The 22,975-nt window shown below is 35.3% G+C and overlaps 1 protein-coding gene across 2 annotated transcripts in view; it reads right to left on the bottom strand.

Moving 5' to 3' along the window:
* LOC122796397 (calcium/calmodulin-dependent 3',5'-cyclic nucleotide phosphodiesterase 1C-like) overlaps positions 1-22,975 on the bottom strand; it is a 2,375,955-nt gene that overhangs the window by 243,411 nt on the left and 2,109,569 nt on the right. The gene's annotated exons all lie outside the window — the stretch shown is intronic.

The following is a 22,975-nucleotide window of genomic DNA, read 5'->3' as shown; positions in this document are numbered from 1 at the left end:
GTCATAAGAGACTTAGATGCTTATGTGGATAACTTTCTCTCTTTCAATCAGTATGTTTTCACCATTGTCAGGAAATCCTTCTCTCTGGTCTAGTTGATTTCCAGGGATTATCTTCAAGATTTAAAGAAGCTATCTTACAACTGTACTATTCCCTTATCAGACCCATTATTGAATACAATGGGCTTTTTGGTATGTACAAATCCAAACACATCAATTGGAAAGGCCCCTAACCAAGATAATTAAAGGTCTTAAATTGTTCAACTAAATTGATAGATTAGTATGACTCTCCTTGTACTCAGTAGCATAAAGATCACTGCAAGGTGACCTGTATATTGCTTTTTCAGCCATGAAAGTCTCTATTCTATTTGACATCTTTTTTCGTCTCAAAACCAGTGGCTTTACAAACACCTGCACTAAGAATCTAAACCTACACCAAGAAATAAAGAAAACTTGTTGAGGGACAGGTTCCCAACTCAACATATTGCTAGCCTATGAAATAAGTTACTACTACCAATCAAAGAAAGTGCTACTTTGGCTCTCTTTAAGGTTTGTCTTGATGACTGGGTGGGTCTTCTTAATGGTGTAAATAGCTAGGCATCTTATGGTCGCAGTGGTCACTTGGCTGGTATGTTCCTTTGTTCTTATGCTCCTATATACAGCAACTCAGATGGACTGAACGGAATCTTCCTTATAAATATAGGATGTGAAATAGTTGAATGTTTAGTTATCTGTTTCAGCAATCCTTAAGAATAGGGTTTGTTTGTTTTTTACCTGGGCAAGGCTTGGTCCTATGATGGAAAAGTCTACAGGTACAGTTCATGACGTCCTGTGTAGAAGAGGACCAACCAGTTTTTGATTCCTAACGCCAGCGATTTCTACATGCAGGATTTATTGGGGGTAGCTTGTGTACAAAATTTAAGCAATGCTTGTGATTAATGGGTAGTATCGAACTATACATTCTGGTATATATACAAACTGCCTTTTCTCTACCTTGCTTACCCACGGGTTTAATAGTTATAATGATACTCCAGGCAACATAGTATGAATACTCATGACAGGATTTATAATGAATGTCATTTTCTCTGTATGGGTTTTTTTCTTTTTTTTAAATAGCTGATGATATAAGCTGGTTAATGGCATAGTCAAAATTTTTTACTTATATAACTAACTGTTGGTTAAACGCAATTCACAATGTGAAGGCAGTTATTTGACTAACAACATGGGGATTGTATTAACTTTGTATTTAATGAGACTGGAATTGAAAGATATATCTCTATAATGTTTTAATCTAGTTTGTACTCAAAACATTGCATGTACTCTGAACATAACACAGCATTTTTAGACTTGAGTCTTCCTGGTGCTTTGGAAAATCTAGGCTGCAGTTCTGGGTTACTACTTTGATGAGATGCCTCACATCTAATTGTTAAATATTTATACTAAAACCACTCACAAGCATCTAAGGGGAAACTCTACCTTAACACCAATAACACTTACTTAATAGACAGGGTTATGGTTTCTTTCAAAAAAAGAATAATAAAGGAAAAAAAAAAAAAGAGAAATAGCATACTCGGGATGAAAATTTCTCTCATTTAATAGAATTTGGTGGTATGCATCACTTATGGATATAGTTAATACTTACATACATATATAAACTCTCTGATTAAACTTAAGTTTGCTGAGCTGAGTTTGGTTTTCTAATCTGTTTGGGACTGTTATGCATTTTAGATTCTGTAGATATTGTTGGCTCATGTTGGGATATTTTAGTCTCACTGTAATAGTTTCACTACAAGTTTTATGTAATTTGTATTTCTTTACTGCTACAACACCTAATATTCCAGTCTTTTCTGGGCTAGAAGGGTAGTGATTAGGCACAGGTTTTGAGCAGGAAGGGTTTCTTATCTGTGCCCAAACATACTGGTTTACCATTTATCTATACACAAATCATCCTACATTCTCCACCTATAGCCTTCTATTTAATAAATAATAAAATCACAAATGCTGAAATTAGAGTCATGGAACATTAAAGGGTTACAAGCAATTAAGAAAAGAAAACTTCTTATGCATCTGGTGTTTAAATCTTTATCAAGCATAATTTTCATCCAAGAAACTCATCTATCTAATGATCAGTGGGAACAGGATCGAGGGAAGCAATGGATTAAAACTATTATTGCATCAGGTGCAAAAACTAATAGTGTGGGGGTTGCTATAATTATCAAAAATTCATTCCAACAAGACATAATTAACTATGAAGAGGGTAGATGGTGCTATTTCACTACTCGGTGTAATACATACCTAGATAAACCTATCCTATTTATTGATATTTATGCTCCATGCACCAAACAACAAAACGTCCTTATGACAATTTATAAAATAATGTCGTTTCCTAACCATTACTACATAGTGGGAGGGGATTGGAATAATATACAAGATCCGATGACAGACAGCTCCAATATTAATGCTAAATATAATAAATATGCTACCTTAACTATTTCTGAACTTAAGGAGGATTTCAGCTTATTTGATCCTTACATTTGTCAAAACGGCCCCTCAAATAATAACAAATTCACTTTCTTTTCTAGTTGTCACAAGAGTTGGTCTAGGTTGGACTTCTTCCTAATTTCCTCAATACTTAATAACTTTGACATCTCATTTAATACTGATCCCAGATTTCTCTCGGACCACTGAAAAATTTCTCTCTCTATTCACTGGTCTTCCAAAATACTTTCAAATAACAAAGCCATTTGGTGGCAGGTAAATTCTAACCTTCTAAAGAAGGCAGACATACTTTCAGAAATTGAGTCCTACCTAGATCATTTCCTTCAATCTTTAAATTCTGATTCATCTTCCATAGACTATTCTTGGGCAACCACTAAGGCACTGATTAGAGGAATGCGTATAAACAAAAGATCGTACTACAAAAAACTTTACAACAAGAATGAATCATCCATATCAGATAAAATAACTAAGTTAGAAGCCGAAATCCAAACAAACTACTCTCCCCAATCTGAGAAGGAAATAATTCAACTACAAGAGGAACTTATATCTCTTCATGCTGAGAATCTTTCCTTTCAGGAAATAAAAACCTTAGCCAACTACTCTGAATGGGCCCAATTTCCTTCTAAGTTTTTAGCCAGAATCTTAAATCAAAATAAACCATCTCACTCTATATCAGAAATTCATTATCAGGGGATAAGGTATCAGACTACACAAGAAATACTTAAACTCTTTGAATCAATATATTCCCAACTATATACCCCGTCGTTGGGTAGCGTTCGAAAGACATGCATGCGTAAATGGGCATGCCTTCGTTGAAGGTTGGGTGTCGAGCTGGCACCTCGGCATTTCGTAAAAATCTACTACCAATCTTTAACGGACCAGAGTCCCGCTGTGGCAACCCCTTACCGGGAAAAAGCCGAAAGACAAACAACGACAACATCGTCCTCCGGAAAGTCCTATAGACAAAGCAGAGCTTCAAAGCTTCTTAAGCAACTTAACTTTCCCCAAGCTTACTAAAGATCAACAAGACATCCTAGCCAGGGAAATTACACAACAAGAAATTACCTATGCTATCAACAACCTGAAACTTAAAGCCCCTGACCCAGATGGCTTCACGGCCGAATTCTATAAATGCTTTATATCTAAAATCTCCAATGCCCTGCTTCAGATTTTTAATCATATTATCCACTTTGGAATAAAAGACGTTCATCTAAATGCATCAAGAACTACTTTTATTCCAAAATCTAATTCTGACACAAAAAACCCCTGGAAATATAGGCCTGTTTCTATCGTTAACTTAGATATGAAGATCTTGGCTACAATCCTAGCTAATAGACTTAAAACTGTCATTCTCAATATTATATCACCCGAACAATCAGGCTTTATTCTTCATAGACAAACTGCTGATCACACTCTTACACTAGATGCCTTGATATCGCTCTCTACTCTCGCTAAAATCCCTATTTATACCCTGGCATCTATACAATATTATATCACCCGAACAATCAGGCTTTATTCTTCATAGACAAACTGCTGATCACACTCTTACACTAGATGCCTTGATATCGCTCTCTACTCTCGCTAAAATCCCTATTTATACCCTGGCCATAGATGCATCCAAAGCCTTTGACCGAATCAGCACAGACTTTCTGTTTGATACTCTCCCTCACTTCAATATACCATACTCATACATTAACATCATTAAAATTCTTTATTCTAATGCATACACTGTTTTACAAATAAAAAAACAAGTATCATCCAGGATCGACATTAGAAATGGTGCAAGGCAAGGATGCCCCATTTCTCCCCTTCTATTTAACCTTTTTATTGGACCTTTATTTCTATTAATCAAACAGAAAACCTTTCATCACATTCCTTTGTTATACAACACAAAAATCTCCTTATCAGCTTATGCTGATGACTTAAACATCTATTTTACCTTACCTAATTCTGACCTTGAGAAAATTATGTCTTCCATTGATATCTTCTCCAAATTGGCAAACTACAAATTAAATAAAGACAAATCCTTAATCTTCCCTATTAATATGTCCAACTCAATACCCAAGTATATTCCCATCTAAAGGTATAAACATTATATATTTCCATTATCTAGGAATCTCATTCTTTCCGGACTCTACAGCATTTTACCAGGGTAATATTACTAGATTATGGTCGAATGTGCAAAATGATTTAAACAGATGGGCCAACCTTAAACTACCCTTCCTCGCAAGAGTAGCAATCATTAAATTGAACATACTTCCCAGATTTCTTTATATTTTCAATGCAACAAATATCCTACAGAACAAATTCTTCAAAAATATATACTCATCCCTTTCAAAATTTATATGGTCCCCTAAATCTGTTAGGATTAGCTACTCTAAACTTTCATACCCAAAAGAACAAGGAGGTCTAGGACTGCCAGATTTTAAATTATATTATGAAATTATAAACTGCAGTAGGATAATTAACATAGCTACATTCAACATGAATTCCAACATATGGCATCCAGTGTGGGTCATACTCTATAACAATTACATCAAATCACTTAATTTTAACCCCTTAGCTCTTCCTTTCTTAAATAAAGAAAATGTGGGCAAAATCAAGATACATAGCGACATAAAAACCAAAATAGGAACACTACAAAAATGTTTTCACTTCCCTAAAGCTGACCCCTGTCTTTAATATTTTACAACCACTCCATCTTAATCCTAACCTAAAAATGAATGGGATTATGCTAAACTTAGCTCAATTCCCCCTTTTGAAGGATAAAAATATTATAGATCTTCTCCCCTTTAAGAACCACTTGATCTCAGATATAAGAACTAAGATGAATCTTCCTAAAAAGTATATAATTATACTAAGACAAATTATGGGATTATCCCATAAATTCTTAGACCACCCTCTGCTATCAGATAAAGATATCTCCTCCTGCAAAGTAATTTGGAACCTTCTCCTCCTCAAAAAGAAAATTATTTCAAACACCTACAAAATCATTATGTCCTTTAAAACACACAAAGGAGCCTATATACTCTAACTACTGGCTGAAACAGGATCCCTCTGTCTACCACAATCAAATATTGAATGCCATCAAGACTGGTTCCAATCTCATACCCCTAAAAAAGCTCAATTATACCCAGCTTATGTTACTGAACAATGCTTATCTTACCCCTAACATAATTAATAAAATTTACCCTAACTTTTCTCCTCAGTGCCAATTCTGCCAAAATCAAAAAGATGATCTCCTACACATATTTTGTAGCTGTAAATGATCATACAAACTTTGGTGTGCCCTAAAAGTCCAGTTAGAAAAAATAGGCTATGAAAAATCAACTTTGTCTTGGAAATTTACACTGTTACATATCCCCCCTCCTGGGCTATCAAAGGTACAACTCAGAATTTTAATTTCCATATTCATGTTAATAAAGTATTACATCACACTTAACAGGAAAAACAGGCACTCATTATCCTGGGGAGGGTTTAAGATACTAGCAATTAAACATCTTAAAGCTCATAGGTATCTACTTCACAAACCAAATCAGAAAGCTTATCTTAAAGAATGTTGGAGGATGTTTTTTGAATATATTCTGAAATGATTGTAACATTACCAAGATTCACTTGTGATATTTTTGGGCATTGTATAAGTGTACATAGTTAAGCTTGTATATAGTTCATGTTGTTTTGTTTTACTGTCTTTGGATGTCTAATATCCTATAAACAAATAAAAAGAATTAAAAAAAAAAAAGAATAGGGTTTGTTTCTCGTGTCTGGTAAGAGGCATTAACTACTGCAATCCGCAAAGAGAGTATTTATACTTCAGTGAACAATTAACATCCCATAAACCTCATCTGTACACTAGGGAAGTATTGTGAGTGAATTTTGTGTTGATATAATGCTAGATACCTCAATCTTTTATAAAGATATATACCAATATAGACTTACAGATTAAATGTCCTCCTTAATTAATTTAATTAGTTTTTAACAGACAGTTTGAGAGGCACATAATTCAGGATTGTCTGTTGATGTAGTGGACTTAGACCTGTCTAAGGTATTCAGTACTGTGCTCCATGAGAACATCTTGAGAATAATGAATACTATGAATATAAATGACAACGCAGGCATACTTGGCCAGGAACTGGATACAGAACAGGAAATGTAGAGTTAAAATAAGAGTAGTTATATCTGATCTAGAAATGTAGAAGCTGGGATTCCGTATGTGGCTGTGCTGGCCATGTTTTATTTACCTTCATGTTTGATTTCTAAGACTCAAATAATATATTGGTAAGCAAATTTGTGTATGACATGAAGGCTGGGTCTATAGTCATGAATTTGAAATTCCAGTACACTATGCAGGGATTTTTTTTTTACTCAAATGATTTTTATTTTGATGAAATAACACAATGTTTTTTTATACATTCATAACCATCAATAACTATTTACAGTATTTACATTCAGCCTGACAAAAAGGATTCAGATAAAACATTTGTAAATTAGTTAATATGTAAACAATGATAGTTAGGAAGAGTTTGTTCCCATTTGTAGGGTATCAATCAAATTCAAAACTTTTGTCCACGGACTATTAACCAATGGCTTAGGAAAAGTTCTTAGCTCTTTATTTTTTTTCTCCATTAGTATGCATTTCTTCAGTGAAGATAGGAATTCCTCCATTGTAAATGTATAAGCCTATACTAAACACTTGCTAACTGCATGGGAAAGTTATTTATAAAGATCTATTTATAAGAAATCCAGTATATTCACAAGAAATAGTGGCTATAATTAACTGTTTACAAGAAAAAATAACATTTCTGTATATATTTGATCACAAAATGTAGTCACTATTGTAAAAGGGAGCCATGAATATGTTTACAGACAGTGTAGCTCATAATTCTTGTAAAAGAAGCCTAATATACTATATTATACCATGATCCCCCCAAAACGTGCACGCTGATTGGCCAGCGTGCCCGTTGTAAATCGAGTTATACTAAGGGAAAAAGGTCCAGTCGCCCGGACTTTTTTCCATTAGTATAACTCGTTTTTTTTAAACACTGTCTCGCTATGTTAAATGGGTTTAACATAGCGAGACAGCTTTAAAATAAGCAACGGAGATCTCCGTTGCTTATTTTAAAGCTGTCTCGCTATGTTAAACCCATTTAACATAGCGAGCAGTGTTAAACAACGGAGAAAGCAAGATCTCCGTTGCTTTTTATGTCTCGCTATGTTAAACTCATTTAACATAGCGAGACAGTTTAAAATAAGCAACGGAGATGTCCGTTGCTTATTTTAAAACTGTCTCGCTATGTTAAACTCATTTAACATAGCGAGACACTAAAGCAACGGAGATCTTGCTTTCTCCGTTGCTTTCAACTCTGATGTACTGCGCGGCGCAGTACATCAGAACTACGCCGGATGCCAGACATCTGCGGAAGGGCAGTAAACAGGCATTATACTATGCCATTATTTAAGAAAAGTAACAGTTTCTTTTCTTAAATAATGTCATGGTATAATAGCAATAACCCACTTCTGGGTGTGGGTAATGCTAAATTTACCCACGGTTGGCTTTGTTTGGTCCCTCGGGCTTCGCCCTCGGGACCAAACCACGCCAACCGTGGGTAAATTTAGCATTACCCACACCCAGGCATGGGTTATTGCTATATTAACCAATCCCAGACTTGACATTTCTCAATTAGGCTTCCATATACATATTAGTTGTAATGTAATCTGATCTGTATGCAGATAATGCATGATGTCATGAGCTAAGTAAGAAAGCTTCACTTCTTAAATTTTAAACTGACATTTTCCCGCCCAGCATGTTACACAGTACAGTTTCCTGACCTCAATTTAACTGTATCACAAAGTCTGCTTATTTACAGTAACAGATGTAAAGTTTAACTGTCAGATACTTCCAATCAGTAAATTAACATTCAACACACAAGAAATCACCTCCAGACATCACAGACCATGTAACTACAATCTTTCACATAACTAAACTCTATATAACTGGCAAATTCAAAACATCCAAACATACTCTTTTTAGAAGCACTCTAAAAGAAAAAAACGCACCTCTCTCATTACATAGAAACTTTCACATCCCAACTAAGCATCTAATTTATTAGACAGAACAAACCATAAATTCATGTCATCATTCTTTATTTTAAATACAAAGTCATTTTCTAAAGCAAGCACATACCAGGTACACCAGACATGAGCGATCCATATCTCAGAGGCACTCAGACAGCAATGGACATCTTGCAATAAACCACTGCTACTAAGTAGATATACAAGAGATACATACTGCTAAAAATACAGGAAACATATTTTCCATATTTTATATATCTCTGCCAAATTCAAGTTGAATATAGTAAGTTTGTTGCTGATAAGAGACAAAACAGTACTTTAACATTAAACTCTGCAGGAAACATAACTTGTAACCATTTAAAAGCATTGTGCCATAAAACATACAAGCATATAACTGTCAGAACCCCCCACTTTATGTCAAAAGCCAGCAAACTGCTTTTTGTTCACACAGGTACCAATATTTATTCTGAAACAATCAGAAGTTATGAATAATAAAGAAACTAGTTAATATATACTAAATTATAGATATGCCCTGTTATCCCATGTATCCAAAACAGTTTTGATAAATTAATCTGAGCAGTGACTATGCCTGTGTAATAACTCAGAAGAGCATTTAGCAGAGCAAGGGCTATATATTATTTGAAATAAAGCATGCCATCTTGAGGTCATAAAAGCAAAGATAGTTTACTGTTCAATTATATCACTCAATAAACCAGTAATATTGTACTAATATACTAAAAAGCATAAGCAGTTATTTAATTTGTATATGAACAAAAAAAGGTATAGAAATGAAAAGTGAAAAAAGAGAAAGAAAGACAATAAGGAAATATTATCATGACATACCTTACTTGAAAATTTAGCAAGTATAAAACAAATTAGAGTCAAGTTGCAGTAGATGCTTTGAGAGATTTAATGAGAACAGCAATCTTTGACTCGTTTTTTCTTTTTTCTTTTTAACATCAGTCCAAGAAGATTTATCAGTAACTCTCTTCAGAGATGCAGATGCCCATTCCATATCTTCAGGTAAGGAAACAATGTTATTGTTTTTAATAAAGGCAGTGGCTTCCTCCAGGGCATTAAATGATCTCATTTCATTCTGATATATAATTTTTATTCTGTCAGGAAAGACAAGCTGAGTTTTGATGTTATTCTGCTTTAACAGTTTTATTAATGACCAGGCTTTTTTCCTCTGTTCTAAAATCCTGGTAGAATAGTCATTATCAAACCTAATTGGGTTTTGATTACATTTTAATGGACTTTTCCTCCAGGCAGATTTTAGGACCAACTCCTTGTCCAAATAAGATAGAAACATTATGACTATTGATCTGGGAGGAGTAGAGGAGGATGTTGACACTGGCTTTCCTAAAGCTCTATGAGCCCTTTCAATACCAAAGGACAGACCATCCTTTAAGTCTAAAATCTCAGGAATCCAGGTATTCAGGGAAGAAATGATATATTCTCCTTCAGCTCTCTCAGGGATGCCAAAAATACTTATAGTTGACCTTCACTCCCTGTTTTCCAGGTCATCCACTTTATTGAGAAGCCAGACATTTTGTTTGATGAGGAAATCTTTCTGTATTTCTTCTTCCTTCAGTCTTCCATCAAGATCATTCAGGGATGCTTCTAAGTTTGTTATTCTGGAATGATGCTGCTGTGTAAGTTCATTGAGAGAATCTGTTTGTTTCTGACAGTTTTCCTTGAGGTTTTGTAAATTTTCCTTAAAATCATCCATTTTTAGTCAGAGTTCTTGTAGAGCAGATGTCACAAGCTGCATTTCCTTTTTTAAAGCCATGTCAGAATGAGAAGTCTTTGAAGTACTCATCTCCACAAATGATATATTATAGCAATAACCCACGCCTGGGTGTGGGTAATGCGGGATTTACCCACGGTTGGCGTGGTTTGGTCTCGAGGGCGAAGCCCAAGGGACCAAACAAAGACAACCGTGGGTAAATCCCGCATTACCCACACCCAGAAGTGGGTTATTGCTATTATACTATGACATTATTTAAGAAAAGAAATAATTACTTTTCTTAATTAATGGCATTGTATAATGCCTCTTTGCTGCCCTTCCGCAGCTGTCTGGTATCTGTGGCAGTTCTGATGTACTGAGCATGCCTACGCAGTACATCAGAGCTGTGGCCAAAAGCAACGCAGAAAGCAAGATCTCCATTGCTTTTTACTGTTTTGCTATGTTAAATGGGTTTAACATAGCGAGACAGCTTTAAAATAAGCAACGGAGATCTCCGTTGCTTTTTAAAGCTGTCTCGCTATGTTAAACCCATTTAACATAGCGAGACAGGTTTAAAAAAAAGCAATGGAGAAAGCAAGATCTCCGTTGCTTTTTACACACTGTGTCGCTATGTTAAAGGAGTTTAACATAGCGAGACAGCTTTAAAAAAAGCAACGGAGATCTCCGTTGCTTTTTTTTAAACCTGTGTCGCTATGTTAAACTCTTTTAACATAGCGAGACAGTGTTTTAAAAGAGACTTATACTAATGGAAAAAGTCCGGGCGACCAGACCTTTTTCCATTAGTATAAGTCGATTTACAACGTGCACACTGGCCAATCAGCGTGCACGTTTTGGAATATTAATGGGGGGGTCATGGTATAATCTCCTTTATAGTTTGACAGGAAAAAAATTTCCTAAGCTCACCAAAGTTACTAATAATATAGATTATACTTTCATCTATCAATTCTAAGTATTTTTGCTAAAATATAATAAGTTATTTCCTGTTTCATATTAGTTTCATGGAACTCTGAAAAACTCCTGCTATTAGTTGGCCTTTTAGGCTCTGCCCCTCCTATGCAGGGATTTTTTGACACTTGGAATACCTGGTCTTGGATTATGAATATTGAGTTTAATGCTCAAAAGCTCTAGGGACCTGGAAGCGATGTTTGACAAAGAGCAAAGAGTTCCTTGGTTCATTGTGGTTATAAGAAAATGTTAATGTGTTATTAGATACACATCGTTATCAATAGGGTGTGTTGATAGCACTTTACAAATCACTGGTAAGGCATAATGTTGAACACTGTCTATTTGTATAAAACAGCTCAAATGAAAGGCAAAAGAATTCAAAGGTTTTATACAAGACACAAGCATGCATATATTATATATTTAGATACAAATATATATTATATAATTATGTATGACAGCAATGACTTCAAATATATGTCTGAGGCCATGTTTCTTTCTCACTTTCATCCTAATCTAAGACCAGAGGTTTACACAGACAATAAAAATCTTTTTTGGAGGGACAGGGAAGCAGTTACTACACCAAGAAATGATTTATACATCCTCTCAGATATATGGCTTCTCAGTATGTTGGTAACTATTATTTTGTCAGCTTTCAACATTAAGGTTTGGACAATTTTCTTTCCTTAATCATAATTTTTGTTCAGATCATCATTAAATCAAAAGATTGAAGAAACACTCTAAAATGTACCTCAGTTTGTTTGGAATCTATGGATTCAATTTCTTCCATCAAGGTTATTATAGTGCGGTTTTGGCCATTTAGTGTATGTTGACACGATAGTGGAAGAAGGTACAGATTGGGGCAATTATGGGGTAATAAGGGGTAATTTGGGGTGCAATGGGAGCCAATGTACAGCAGGAGGGTACCATGGACTCCTTTTATCAAGGGCTCCAAAGGGAAAAATACTGCATATTTCAGACATTATAAATGTGAATGGGAAATAGGAAACAGGGAGATATTAGAACCAGCCTAAAGCATGCTTTTTGTAGGGTTGAGAAGCATTTAGTGCAAGACTGTAATCAAAGCAGATGTGGCCAATGTAGGCAAAGGGGATATTCCTACATGTAGGGAATACAAAGAATTTGAAAATGTTTAGTATTCCTGTCCTTTAGTAGAAAGTGAAGAGAAATGTTAGAAAAAGAGAACATTTCAGAAGAATACAATCTGATGATAATATAATTGAAGTTGTTGGTGGTAAAAGTGTTATGGGACATAACCGCAGAAGAAAATTTATGTAGCATGGAGAAGGATGATAGGAATGAAATAGGAAATGTTTTACAAAGTTTTACAGTGCAAGATAAAAACAGTACTAGGAAGCAAAGAGGAAGAGGGAGATTTGGAAACAAGAGAACAAGAAGAAAAAGAATCTGATGTTAAATCAGTTGGGGAGGGTGCAGAGAAGAGAAAGAAAAAGCAAAACTGAAAATAAGAAAGACACATACAAAGGAAAATGATGACAAAGGAATATTAACAATAATGTCAACTGCATCCAAAATTATATTGCTGGTGTGTCACTGGCTGAATGTTGAAAAAAAAGCATCATTGTTACTATATGTTTGTTAGATATGAGATGTATGAAGGAAGAAAATAGAAAAGGAAGTGTGGAAATATGGGGTAAAAAGATTATGCTGTCAGTGGGAAGTGATATGTGTTAAGTGAAGAGATAAGAATACTGGACGTGATGGTAGTAGTGCCTGAAAGACTAGTGGCAGGTGATATAATGAAGAGTTAAAGAAGTGTAAGGATAATTGTAGTTTATATATACGCCAATATGATGTATGGGGACAATATGGGGAAAAGATACTTAAGGAATTTAAATACTTTGTCCTATTAAATATGCTGATTATTATATGTTGGTAGATTTTAACTGCAGTTTGAGAAAGGAGAGGTGTAAAAATAAGGGTGTTAAAGTAATAAGAGAAGTTATAAGACACAAAGGGTTGAAAATAGGAAAACTATAGAATGGACATACAAAATTAGGACTTTGAGTACTGAAATATGTTTTATGGTCTGTTCAAAAGGTATGAAAGAAATAACAGGTGGGGAGAAATGGTTGGGTTTGCAGATTATAGTTTGATATAATTATGATAATGATGATTATTGTTACTGCTTTCATCTATTATTTACAATTAGGTAGCCTTTTTAATGACAAACTTTTGATGTCACATTTTACCTCCTTAATTTCTGTATGTTTGCCTAGTATGGAACCTTTTGATTGGTAATGATGGAGCTTTTCTCCAGTTTATTTTTGTACATGCTTCCTCAGCCTGTGCATTCTATCTAGTTTGTAACTCTTGGGGTTTTAGTAATGTGGACTGCCTATGTTATCTTTCTGTTTCTTTAATGTAATGTTGGAGCTTTTTTCTTCGGGTCTCCACTAAAAATGGGCCATTGGCTCAGATGGGCTATCCTGGTTAACAAATGTCAAACAAATAAATAAATAGAAAGGAAAGGTATAAAAATATTGACTGTAGAAGTTGCTAAAAGAGATAAGATGAAATAGGTGCATAAGATTTTATGGGACCTGTGTATGACAATGAAGGAGCATTACAAAAACTGGACAACTTGGTGAAGTGTTAATAAAGAAAAACACAAAAAAAGTGATTGTAGAATAAGAAAATGAAAGAAAGGAATAATAGATCATATAGTAAAATCATAAAAATACATGAAAAGAAATAGAATTTCTTCTTTTGGCTGTTCCTGTTACGGGTCACCATAGTGGATCATCTGTTTCCATTTCTTCCTGTCTTCTGCATCCTGGTCTGTCATACCAACTACCTGTATGTCCTCTCTCACCACATCCATAAACCTTGTCTTAGGCCTTCCTGTTTTCCTCTTACCTGGCAGCTTCATCCTTAGCATCCTTTTCCCAATATACCCAGCATCCCTCCTCGACACACGTCCAAACCAATGCAATCTTGCCTCTCTGGGTTTGTTTCCAAACTGTCAAACCTGAGCAGGCTCTCTAATATACTCATTTCTAATCCTGTGCATCCTCATCACACCCAATGCAAATCTTAGCATCTTTAACTCTGCCACCTCCAGTTCTGACTCCTGCCTTTTTGTCAGTGCCACTGTCTCCAACCCATATAACATAGCTGGTCTCACTGCCCTCTTGTATACCTTCCCTTTCACTCTTACTGGTAAACGTCTGTCACAAATCACTCCTGACACTCTTTTCCAAGAACTCTACCCTGCCTGTACTCTCTTCTTCACCTCTCTTCCATACTCACCATTACTCTGAACTGTTGATCCCAAGTATTTAAACTCATCCACCTTTACCAACACTACTCCCTGCATCCTCACCATTCCTCTATCCTCCCTTTCATTTACGCACATATATTCTGTCTTAGTCCTGCTGAGCTTCATTCCTCTCCTCTCCTCTCTAGAGCATATCTTCATCTCTCCAGGGTCTCCTCCACCTGTTCCCTACTCACACTACAGATCACAATGACATCTGCAAACATCATAGTCCACGGGGACTCCTGTCTGATCTCATCTGTCAACCTGTCCATCACCATTGCAAATAAGAAAGGGCTTAGAGCTGATCCTTGATGTAATCCCACCTCCATCTTGAATGCATCTGTCACTCCTACCAAAAAAGAAATAGAAAAATGTGGTTAAAGAGTAAGAGAAATAGAAAGTGAGTTGTATAAAAACAGAGAAAAATTTAAAATGTTGTTTAGACAAAGATTTTTAAAAGAAAAAAGAGGAAAGTTCTCCATTTTTGAAAAAAAGAGGTGAAACAAGAGAAGTAAGAAGGAATGCAATGTTTGATAAAGAAAGAAAGAAACATTAGATACAGGCAAAGAGATATAATTGGAATTGTGGAAAAGTTTGTGGGTAGAATGTATGAAAATGAAATAGTACAATAATAAGTATGGTCTGAAAACCCTGTAGTTTTTCTCAAAAGTTTCAAATAGTTAGCCTCTCCAGGTACAAAGGAAAACCCTATCAAAAAATCAATTACGTCTATAAATATTATATTTGTATTGCGTTTTAAACTCAGGGGAATTTTTTGTCCTTAAAATATATATAAAATAATAACAGAAATAATTAACATAATATAAAGCAAACTGTTTAGTAGACAATAAACTAAATATCATCAGCTATTCAAGGAAGGTCTTTAAGTACTTCATAAATGTGTGGAATCATGAAATATTTCTGATCGAGCAGGGTGATACAGCTCTTGAGAAACTGTTGAGTACAGCAGATGTAAGATAGAGCCTAGAGGTTTCCAGCAGTGTTACTGGCCACCAGTAGCTCCTATTAATTTCACAGGATTTAATTACGTTAGTGAGATGGGTTCAACTTTGCTGTGGTGACCCCTAACCGGGAAAAAGCCGAAAGAAGAAGAAGTCAGATGGGTTCAACTTTATATCAGGCACCCCACTTTTAAATAAAGTCTAGCCTTGCAGATGTATACCTAGTTACAAATTTAAGGGTATGGCATTATTTGATGAATACCATATCAATATAGATAGGTAGATACATTCTTTACTAGCTGAAAGATCATAAGCAACCAGCTAAAATGTAAATGTAAATAACATTAATATTCAAGTCTAACAAAAAGAAAGCTATGGATAATTGCAGGAACCCATCCTCATCAGAATATCTTCATCTATTCCATTTCAGGTTGATCTTAGCCAAGGGCATTCTACCATTACTGGAGCAGATACAGCTGAATGCTCCTCGTTTCATAGTTTAGTTTAGCTTAGTGCTAAGCTAACTGCCCTTGTGAGCCATTTTAAGCCTAGCCAATTATCTCTTGTAAGACTCAAACCCTGCACCTTGTGTTTGTAAGGCAAACACCTTAGCCATTAAGCCACCCTCGTTGTGTAGACAATCTGCATCCTTGGTTCATTTAGCACAGCTGAAACTTCATTGTCAAACCCCTACAATATTTGAACCGCTATTTTATTGTCAATACTATACTTAATATCTGGTAAATTGCTATAGTTAAACTTTTTGCAAAACAAAAACAACCCACATTCCTCTACCACTGTCATCCAATTTCTATCCTTTAAACCCCCTATACCATCTCTGGAAAACCTTCTACCTTTAACATATCAGCTATTACCTTCTCTCTCTCACACACACACACACACACACACACACACACACACACACACACACACACACACACACACACACACACACACACTATAGGTTCTTGATAGGGAGGAACATTTTTACAGCTATATGGTCACTCTTGGATAACATTCTGATGTCTGTGAACAGCTCAATCTTATTTGTAGCCATATTTCTAGACCTCAGTAGAGTCTTTGATATAGTCAGCCATTCCTCACCATGCTCCATCTGACAGAACTAGGCACTAGAACTGATGCCATCTCCTGGTTCCAAAGCCATCTAACAAACCACTTCCCAGTTAATAATAAGTCTTGTATCGCACAATTCTCTTCTCTACACAAAGGGGTTCCTCAAGACTCCAATCTTGCACCCCTGTTATTCTCAGTGTAAGTCAGCAAACATCCTCTAAATCGTTCTCACCTTCCTTACTTATTGTACACTAATGACCTAGTCATATACCACTGTAAACATTCACTAATTAAATTACAGCAAGATCTCCAAGCTGACTTCCCTTACCTCAGCAACTGGGTTATATACATACATACAAATATAAAACAAACTAAAGAAGAAACGGCAATAAAAAACCCAACAAAAACAAAATCGGAAAGAGAGCAGTCTGTAACACGTCCTGGAGGTCACCCAGACAAGCAGATGCTGACAACAGTTGCCTGAACGCAAATTTATTATTTAAAATAAGAGCGTTTTCGCTGTCAATACAAAAAGGCAGCTTCTTCAGAACAATATACGAATCGGAGCTGCCTTTTTGTATTGACAGCGAAAACGCTCTTATTTTAAATTATAAATTTGCATTCAGGCAACTGTTGTCAGCATCTGCTTGTCTGGGTGACCTCCAGGACGTGTTACAGACTGCTCTCTTTCCGATTTTATACATACAAATATGTCAGGCATGGGCAATAATGCCCTTCTAACTTGTCAATATACCAAAACAGTCATTCTCATAATATGTGTTCAAGTTGTTTTTGAAAATATTTAAACTAGTGCTTGCTTTAATCAAATTTGGTAGTCTATTTCATGCAACAGCTACTCTCTCAGAAAAGCAGTTAGTACATCTTTCATTTCTATCTCATCTTCTACCTAGTTAGTCGAATGATCCTCTACTACTCTTTGTTAACCCCAAACATTTCCAGGTATAGTGTTCTCTAAATAACCTATATGCCTGAATAAGGTCTCCTCTTAAATATTTATATATATATATATATATATATATATATATATATATATATATATATATACACTGTACAACTTCATGTATTTTAATCCATCATAATAATTTAATTGTTCCAATACGTGGATACTTTTGGTATATTTCTGCTGTACTCTTTCCAGTTTACTCATGCTTGTTTTCGTACAAGGTTTCTACATTGTTATTCCACACTCTAGTTTCATTGCCCATATTGCATTGTGGGCTGAACCCTATAACCAATCATACTGCAGTCCAAACATTGCATGTCACCATATTCATTGGGTGCCACTGCTCAGGAAATGCAGATCCCATTGGAGAAAGATTTGCTTATGGATCTTGGAGTGACAAAGACATTAGTAATTACACAAAAACATTTCCTATACTTACATGAAATATTCAGCTCAGCAGCCTCTGCTAATAATGCCATCCCCCCATTGACTTACATAAGCAAAAAACTATATGATGTTTGACTGACCATGATTTATTTATTGTTAGAAAAAGTCTGTCTGTGGCTTGTCAGTCAGCATATATGAACAATTACTGTTCTGATTCAGCAATAGAGACTTAAGTGTGCTATGAAGAGCGTAGATAGACATTTACCAAATTTTAATTCGAAGACCTAACATTTGTAAATGAATTTGCAATGAATGTAAGTCTGTTAAATGGCAAAGCTTCATAACACCATCCCACCAAATGAAATATGGTCAAAAACCACTCACATAGGTGGTAAGTAATGATTTACCTCACATGACCATGATTAGGGAGGACATAAATAGTATCATGTGTGCAGCAGGTGTTCTGCCTAGCTTTGGTTTCTGGTGTATTTTGTAAATCAGGATTACAAAAAGGCATGATTGTGGAATCTTATTTAATGAATATCAATCCATTGCCATTGGTTGAACTGTCCTTCCAGCAGCTGAATGAGTTATAGCACAACACACTGAGGGATATAATGCATTAGATTAGAAAGCAAAAATATTCTAGGGTCAGAAAAATGTAAACATGAACATTTGAGAAAATAATGAATCATGGCAACAAAATACCTAAACATGTATTTTCTCTTTATATCCCTTTTCCTTCAGATATACATCAGAATAACAGAATTTAAGGTATGTGTAGAGGCTTGAAATCTCATCAGTTGTAGTACTTAATGGACTCTCATAAGCTTTTCCTGAAAGGGAAAATAAAAAAAAAAATCACACCACTGGGTGGAAAAGTGAAGTGGCAACAAAAGCAATAAGAAAGGAATATACAAAGCCACTTTTCACAGGAATGCACTGAAGGGTCAAAATGTAACTAACCTAGTCTTGAGAAATTTAATAAAAGAGAAGATGGTGTCAAGCTTTCCTGCAGGTTTAAAATCTGAGATCCAAAATAAATCAAAACCCCTAATCAAGCACCCCAATGAAAAATCTTTTAACCGAATAAATTGCATTTGTGGTTATGGGAATATAAAATGGTTATCTGCTGCTGACAATGACTATCTGCTGTAGGCCATATTCTATAATCTGCCAGTCCACTCAGGAAGGATTGAAATCTGTGTCTAAGATTAATAGACAGCAATGACAGCTGCCTTGAAACAAGCAAACAATTCCTCAACAGATCATGATAACTATCTGTTAATGAGGAAGAATAAAGTTAAGGCCTTTCAACATCTTATTTCATTTTATTATTATTTTATTTTTATTCAGTGGGTAACAGCATGGTGACTGGGCAACATTCTTTTAACAAAGGGAAACAAAAAAAGTAATACAAATAATGCGTACCATCCACAAATTAGAACTAACTGAAACCAAAAGTGAAACAAGAAAAGCAGAAAAATTTGACAGAGTAAAATATGTTGAAATTATGATTGTGATGACAGTAAGTCCTTTCAGGAGAAAATAAACTAAAATGTCATCACTCTTGAAGAGAACTTCTCCAGATGTCTCTGAAAGATGACCAAAACATATGCTTCAGACACAATGTGACATGTAATAGAAGTTTACAGAGCAGCAAATACTCAACAATTGAAGTATATCCATTGACAGGAAATGCAAATTTTATGATTGTGAAAAGACCCTGTCTGTATGGATCTGTTGCAGTTGCCTCAATATCATCCATATGTTGCTAGATGAAAACTACAATGAAAGAAGCTGCAAAGTTTGTTTTTTTTTACCATGATTGCTGAAATAGCTCAGTGCACTTATCTTGTTAATCACAATTACTCTTACTTAACTTGTCTCATCCTTTCTGGCTGGCTTAGCATCACCACCCATTATTGCAGGAAGTTGCATTATTGTAGTAATCTAGTACCTATGTTACAAGAAGTTTCTCTCATTTTAGTCTTAAAACTGTCAGCCACACTACTTCCCAACCCCTAATTCTTTATTTGAAATCCATCTTCCCCAGAACTCCTAATAGGATTCTGTCATTCACTGTAATTTTCACTCTGTCACTACTATATTATTCATAATTTATTTATTTTAATTTATTATCTTTGTTAACCAAGAAGATAGTCAACAGACCCTTATCAGACAAATTTATTAAAGAAAAGAAGCATCATCTAAATGGCTCAGGTCCAAGTACATAAGTCTTAGTTTTCAGCCAGATCACTTAAAGAAACAGGCCTGTGAATTGAGGAGGGGGCATCACTGCAAATTATGATATATCCTTTCTCCAGCTGCATCAATCTTACAAATGATTACAGCAGGAATATTGAAGAATGTGATACAGCCCTCCTATATTTGTGTGTGTGTGTGTGTGTGTGTGTGTGTGTGTGTGTGTGTGTGTGTGTGTGTGTATATCTATATATATATATATATATATATATATATATATATATATATATATATATATCTATATACATATATATAAAATCTCGAATTTTAGTATCTCGAGCCCAAGAAGCCGAATCTACATAAAAGTGAAAGTTTAGAAGTGCGAAATTCAAAACGTCGAATACTGGAGGTTTTGAATTTCGTGCTTCTAAAGTTCCACTATGGTCATGTATTCAGGTAAGTGTTGGTGTGTTAAGGGGTTTGGGTAGGGGCTGTGGTGCTTGTCAGTGTGTTTTGTTGTTTCTGTGATGTGTGTGTGCGAAGAGAAAGTAGCTTGTGTGGTGGAGTTTTGTGTGTGTCTATATGTAGTGCAACCTCGGAGTGAGAATATTTAAATATGGGGGGTATGGGGGGCACAGCATGGTGGATGGTGTGTGTGTGTATGTAGTAAAACCGTGAAATTCAAAACCTCTGCTATTCGAGGTTTTGAATTTTGTGGTTTTCATTCAGTTTTCGTTGTTTAGTGGATTCAACTTCTTGGGCTCGAGATACTGAAATTCGAGATTTCAGTATTTCAAGCTTCTGAAGTGAATTCATATATATATATATATATATATATATATATATATATATATATAAAATATATATATATATATATATATATATATATAGATAAACATAGATATAGACATACATATACAGATATACATATAGATATCTGGAAACATTCCATATAATTGAACGTTCACGATCTTGAATGTAGTTAACACCATGGAAGTGATCGAAATTCCTTTCAGTCCATTCAAGATTGTGCTCAGGGGGATCAGGGAATTTGTGCTTTTCCCACTGTACAGCAACCTCGGAGCTGATATACATAATTAGCAGGGGGTATGGTTGGCACAGCTTCCCACATGGAACTGCAGGAGGGCTTATACCCTGCAAAAAAAAACAGAAGTGTTTTGTCTTTCAACCTTTTGGGATCGATTGGTAGCCATTTGATATATCTATGTATATATATATATATATCTATATATATATATATATATATATATATATATATATATATATATATATATATATATATATATATATATATATATATAGCGATATATATATATATATATATATATATATATATATATATATATATATATATATATATATATATATATATATATATATATATATATATATATATATATATATATATATATATATTATATACACATGATGTTTTTATTATGACCTGTTTGTCTGTTTGTTTTGGTAAAAATGGGAACTTAGCTCATCTGCAACAGCCTAAATGCACATGCAGGTCCAAGCTGAGATGCTGAGACCACATCTTTATATAACTATGTCCTTAGCTAGGCTGTCAGCTTGCCTTTACACTTCTTATCACCCAGACATCTGAGTGCTTTATAGCCCTCCACTAAAACTTCTTCATCACTGTAATATATTTCTTCCAGTAAAGCTTCCAGATCTGCATGCAATACTTATAAAAGGGCCTTACTAATTAGCACCACAAAAAGAATCCCAAATGGCTCCCTAGAGACCATGCATTCAGCTATAGAACAAAGAATCTACACTCTGCCTTTGTTGTTTTCTACAACACTGCTGCAAATAGCTGAATAATTCATTCTGGAGTAATCAGTACTCACAAGTCTTTTTCTACATTTACCTTTTAATTGTTTCCTGAGTAGCAATAACTTCTCTTTGAAGAATGCAATGCTCAAGTGTCCACCTTTCTTTGTCTTTCGGCTTTTCCCGGTTAGGGGTCGCCACAGTGGATCACCTGTCCGCTCATGACTGGCAGTGGATTTTATGGTGTTGAGTTGCCAGCCTGGCACCTAACCTTCCACAAAAGGCACACACATGCACGCACTCACACCTAGGGCCAAGTTAGAGTGTCCAATCCACCTACAGCATGTCTTTGGGATGTGGGAGGAAACCGGAGCACCTGGAGGAAACCCATGCGACCACAGGGAGGACATGCAGACTCTGTACAGAAGGCACGCCAGCTGAGGAATGAACTGGAGAACCTCTTGCTGTGAGGCAGCAATGCTAACCGCTGCACCACTGCTGCCACCTGCTCAAGTGTCCACCTGATTCTGTAAAACTCCAAGTTCTTCTGCCTTCAAATATCCTATGGTGGCACCTTCATATGTGCACTATTTGCAACAAGTATGCCTGAATGCTTAGCTGATATATAATGTCAGGTAGGAACCTGAAAAAACACAGACTGCAGCTATGACCTTTGTGGAAGCTAGTGAGTTACCTGAGTTGTAAACAAAGTCTCTCCTTCTCCAAAATCCTCTATTCTGTTCACTTCAGCCATATCTTTATTTATCCCACCAAATACCCAACCCTCCCACTCAGTTCTCCAGACAATTCTTTGTGAAGCAGAGTGTAAATATATTAGTTATATTATGGGAGAGAAAGAGCCTAATGCATTACTTTAAATGGGGAAAAAGTTGTTTACTGAGTTGTTACCCGTGCTGAAGAATGAAGTGAGGACTTGTACATGTTTACATAAGTAACACTGATAGTGATCTTCTACTCGCCTATTATTTATATGAATGTTTATGTTGTTTTCAATGTTT

This window comes from Protopterus annectens, chromosome 3.part0 (assembly GCF_019279795.1).
Source record: "Protopterus annectens isolate FY-2018-M chromosome 3.part0, PAN1.0, whole genome shotgun sequence".
Lineage (NCBI taxonomy): Eukaryota > Metazoa > Chordata > Ceratodontiformes > Protopteridae > Protopterus > Protopterus annectens.
This window is presented reverse-complemented; position numbering and strand designations above follow the sequence as displayed.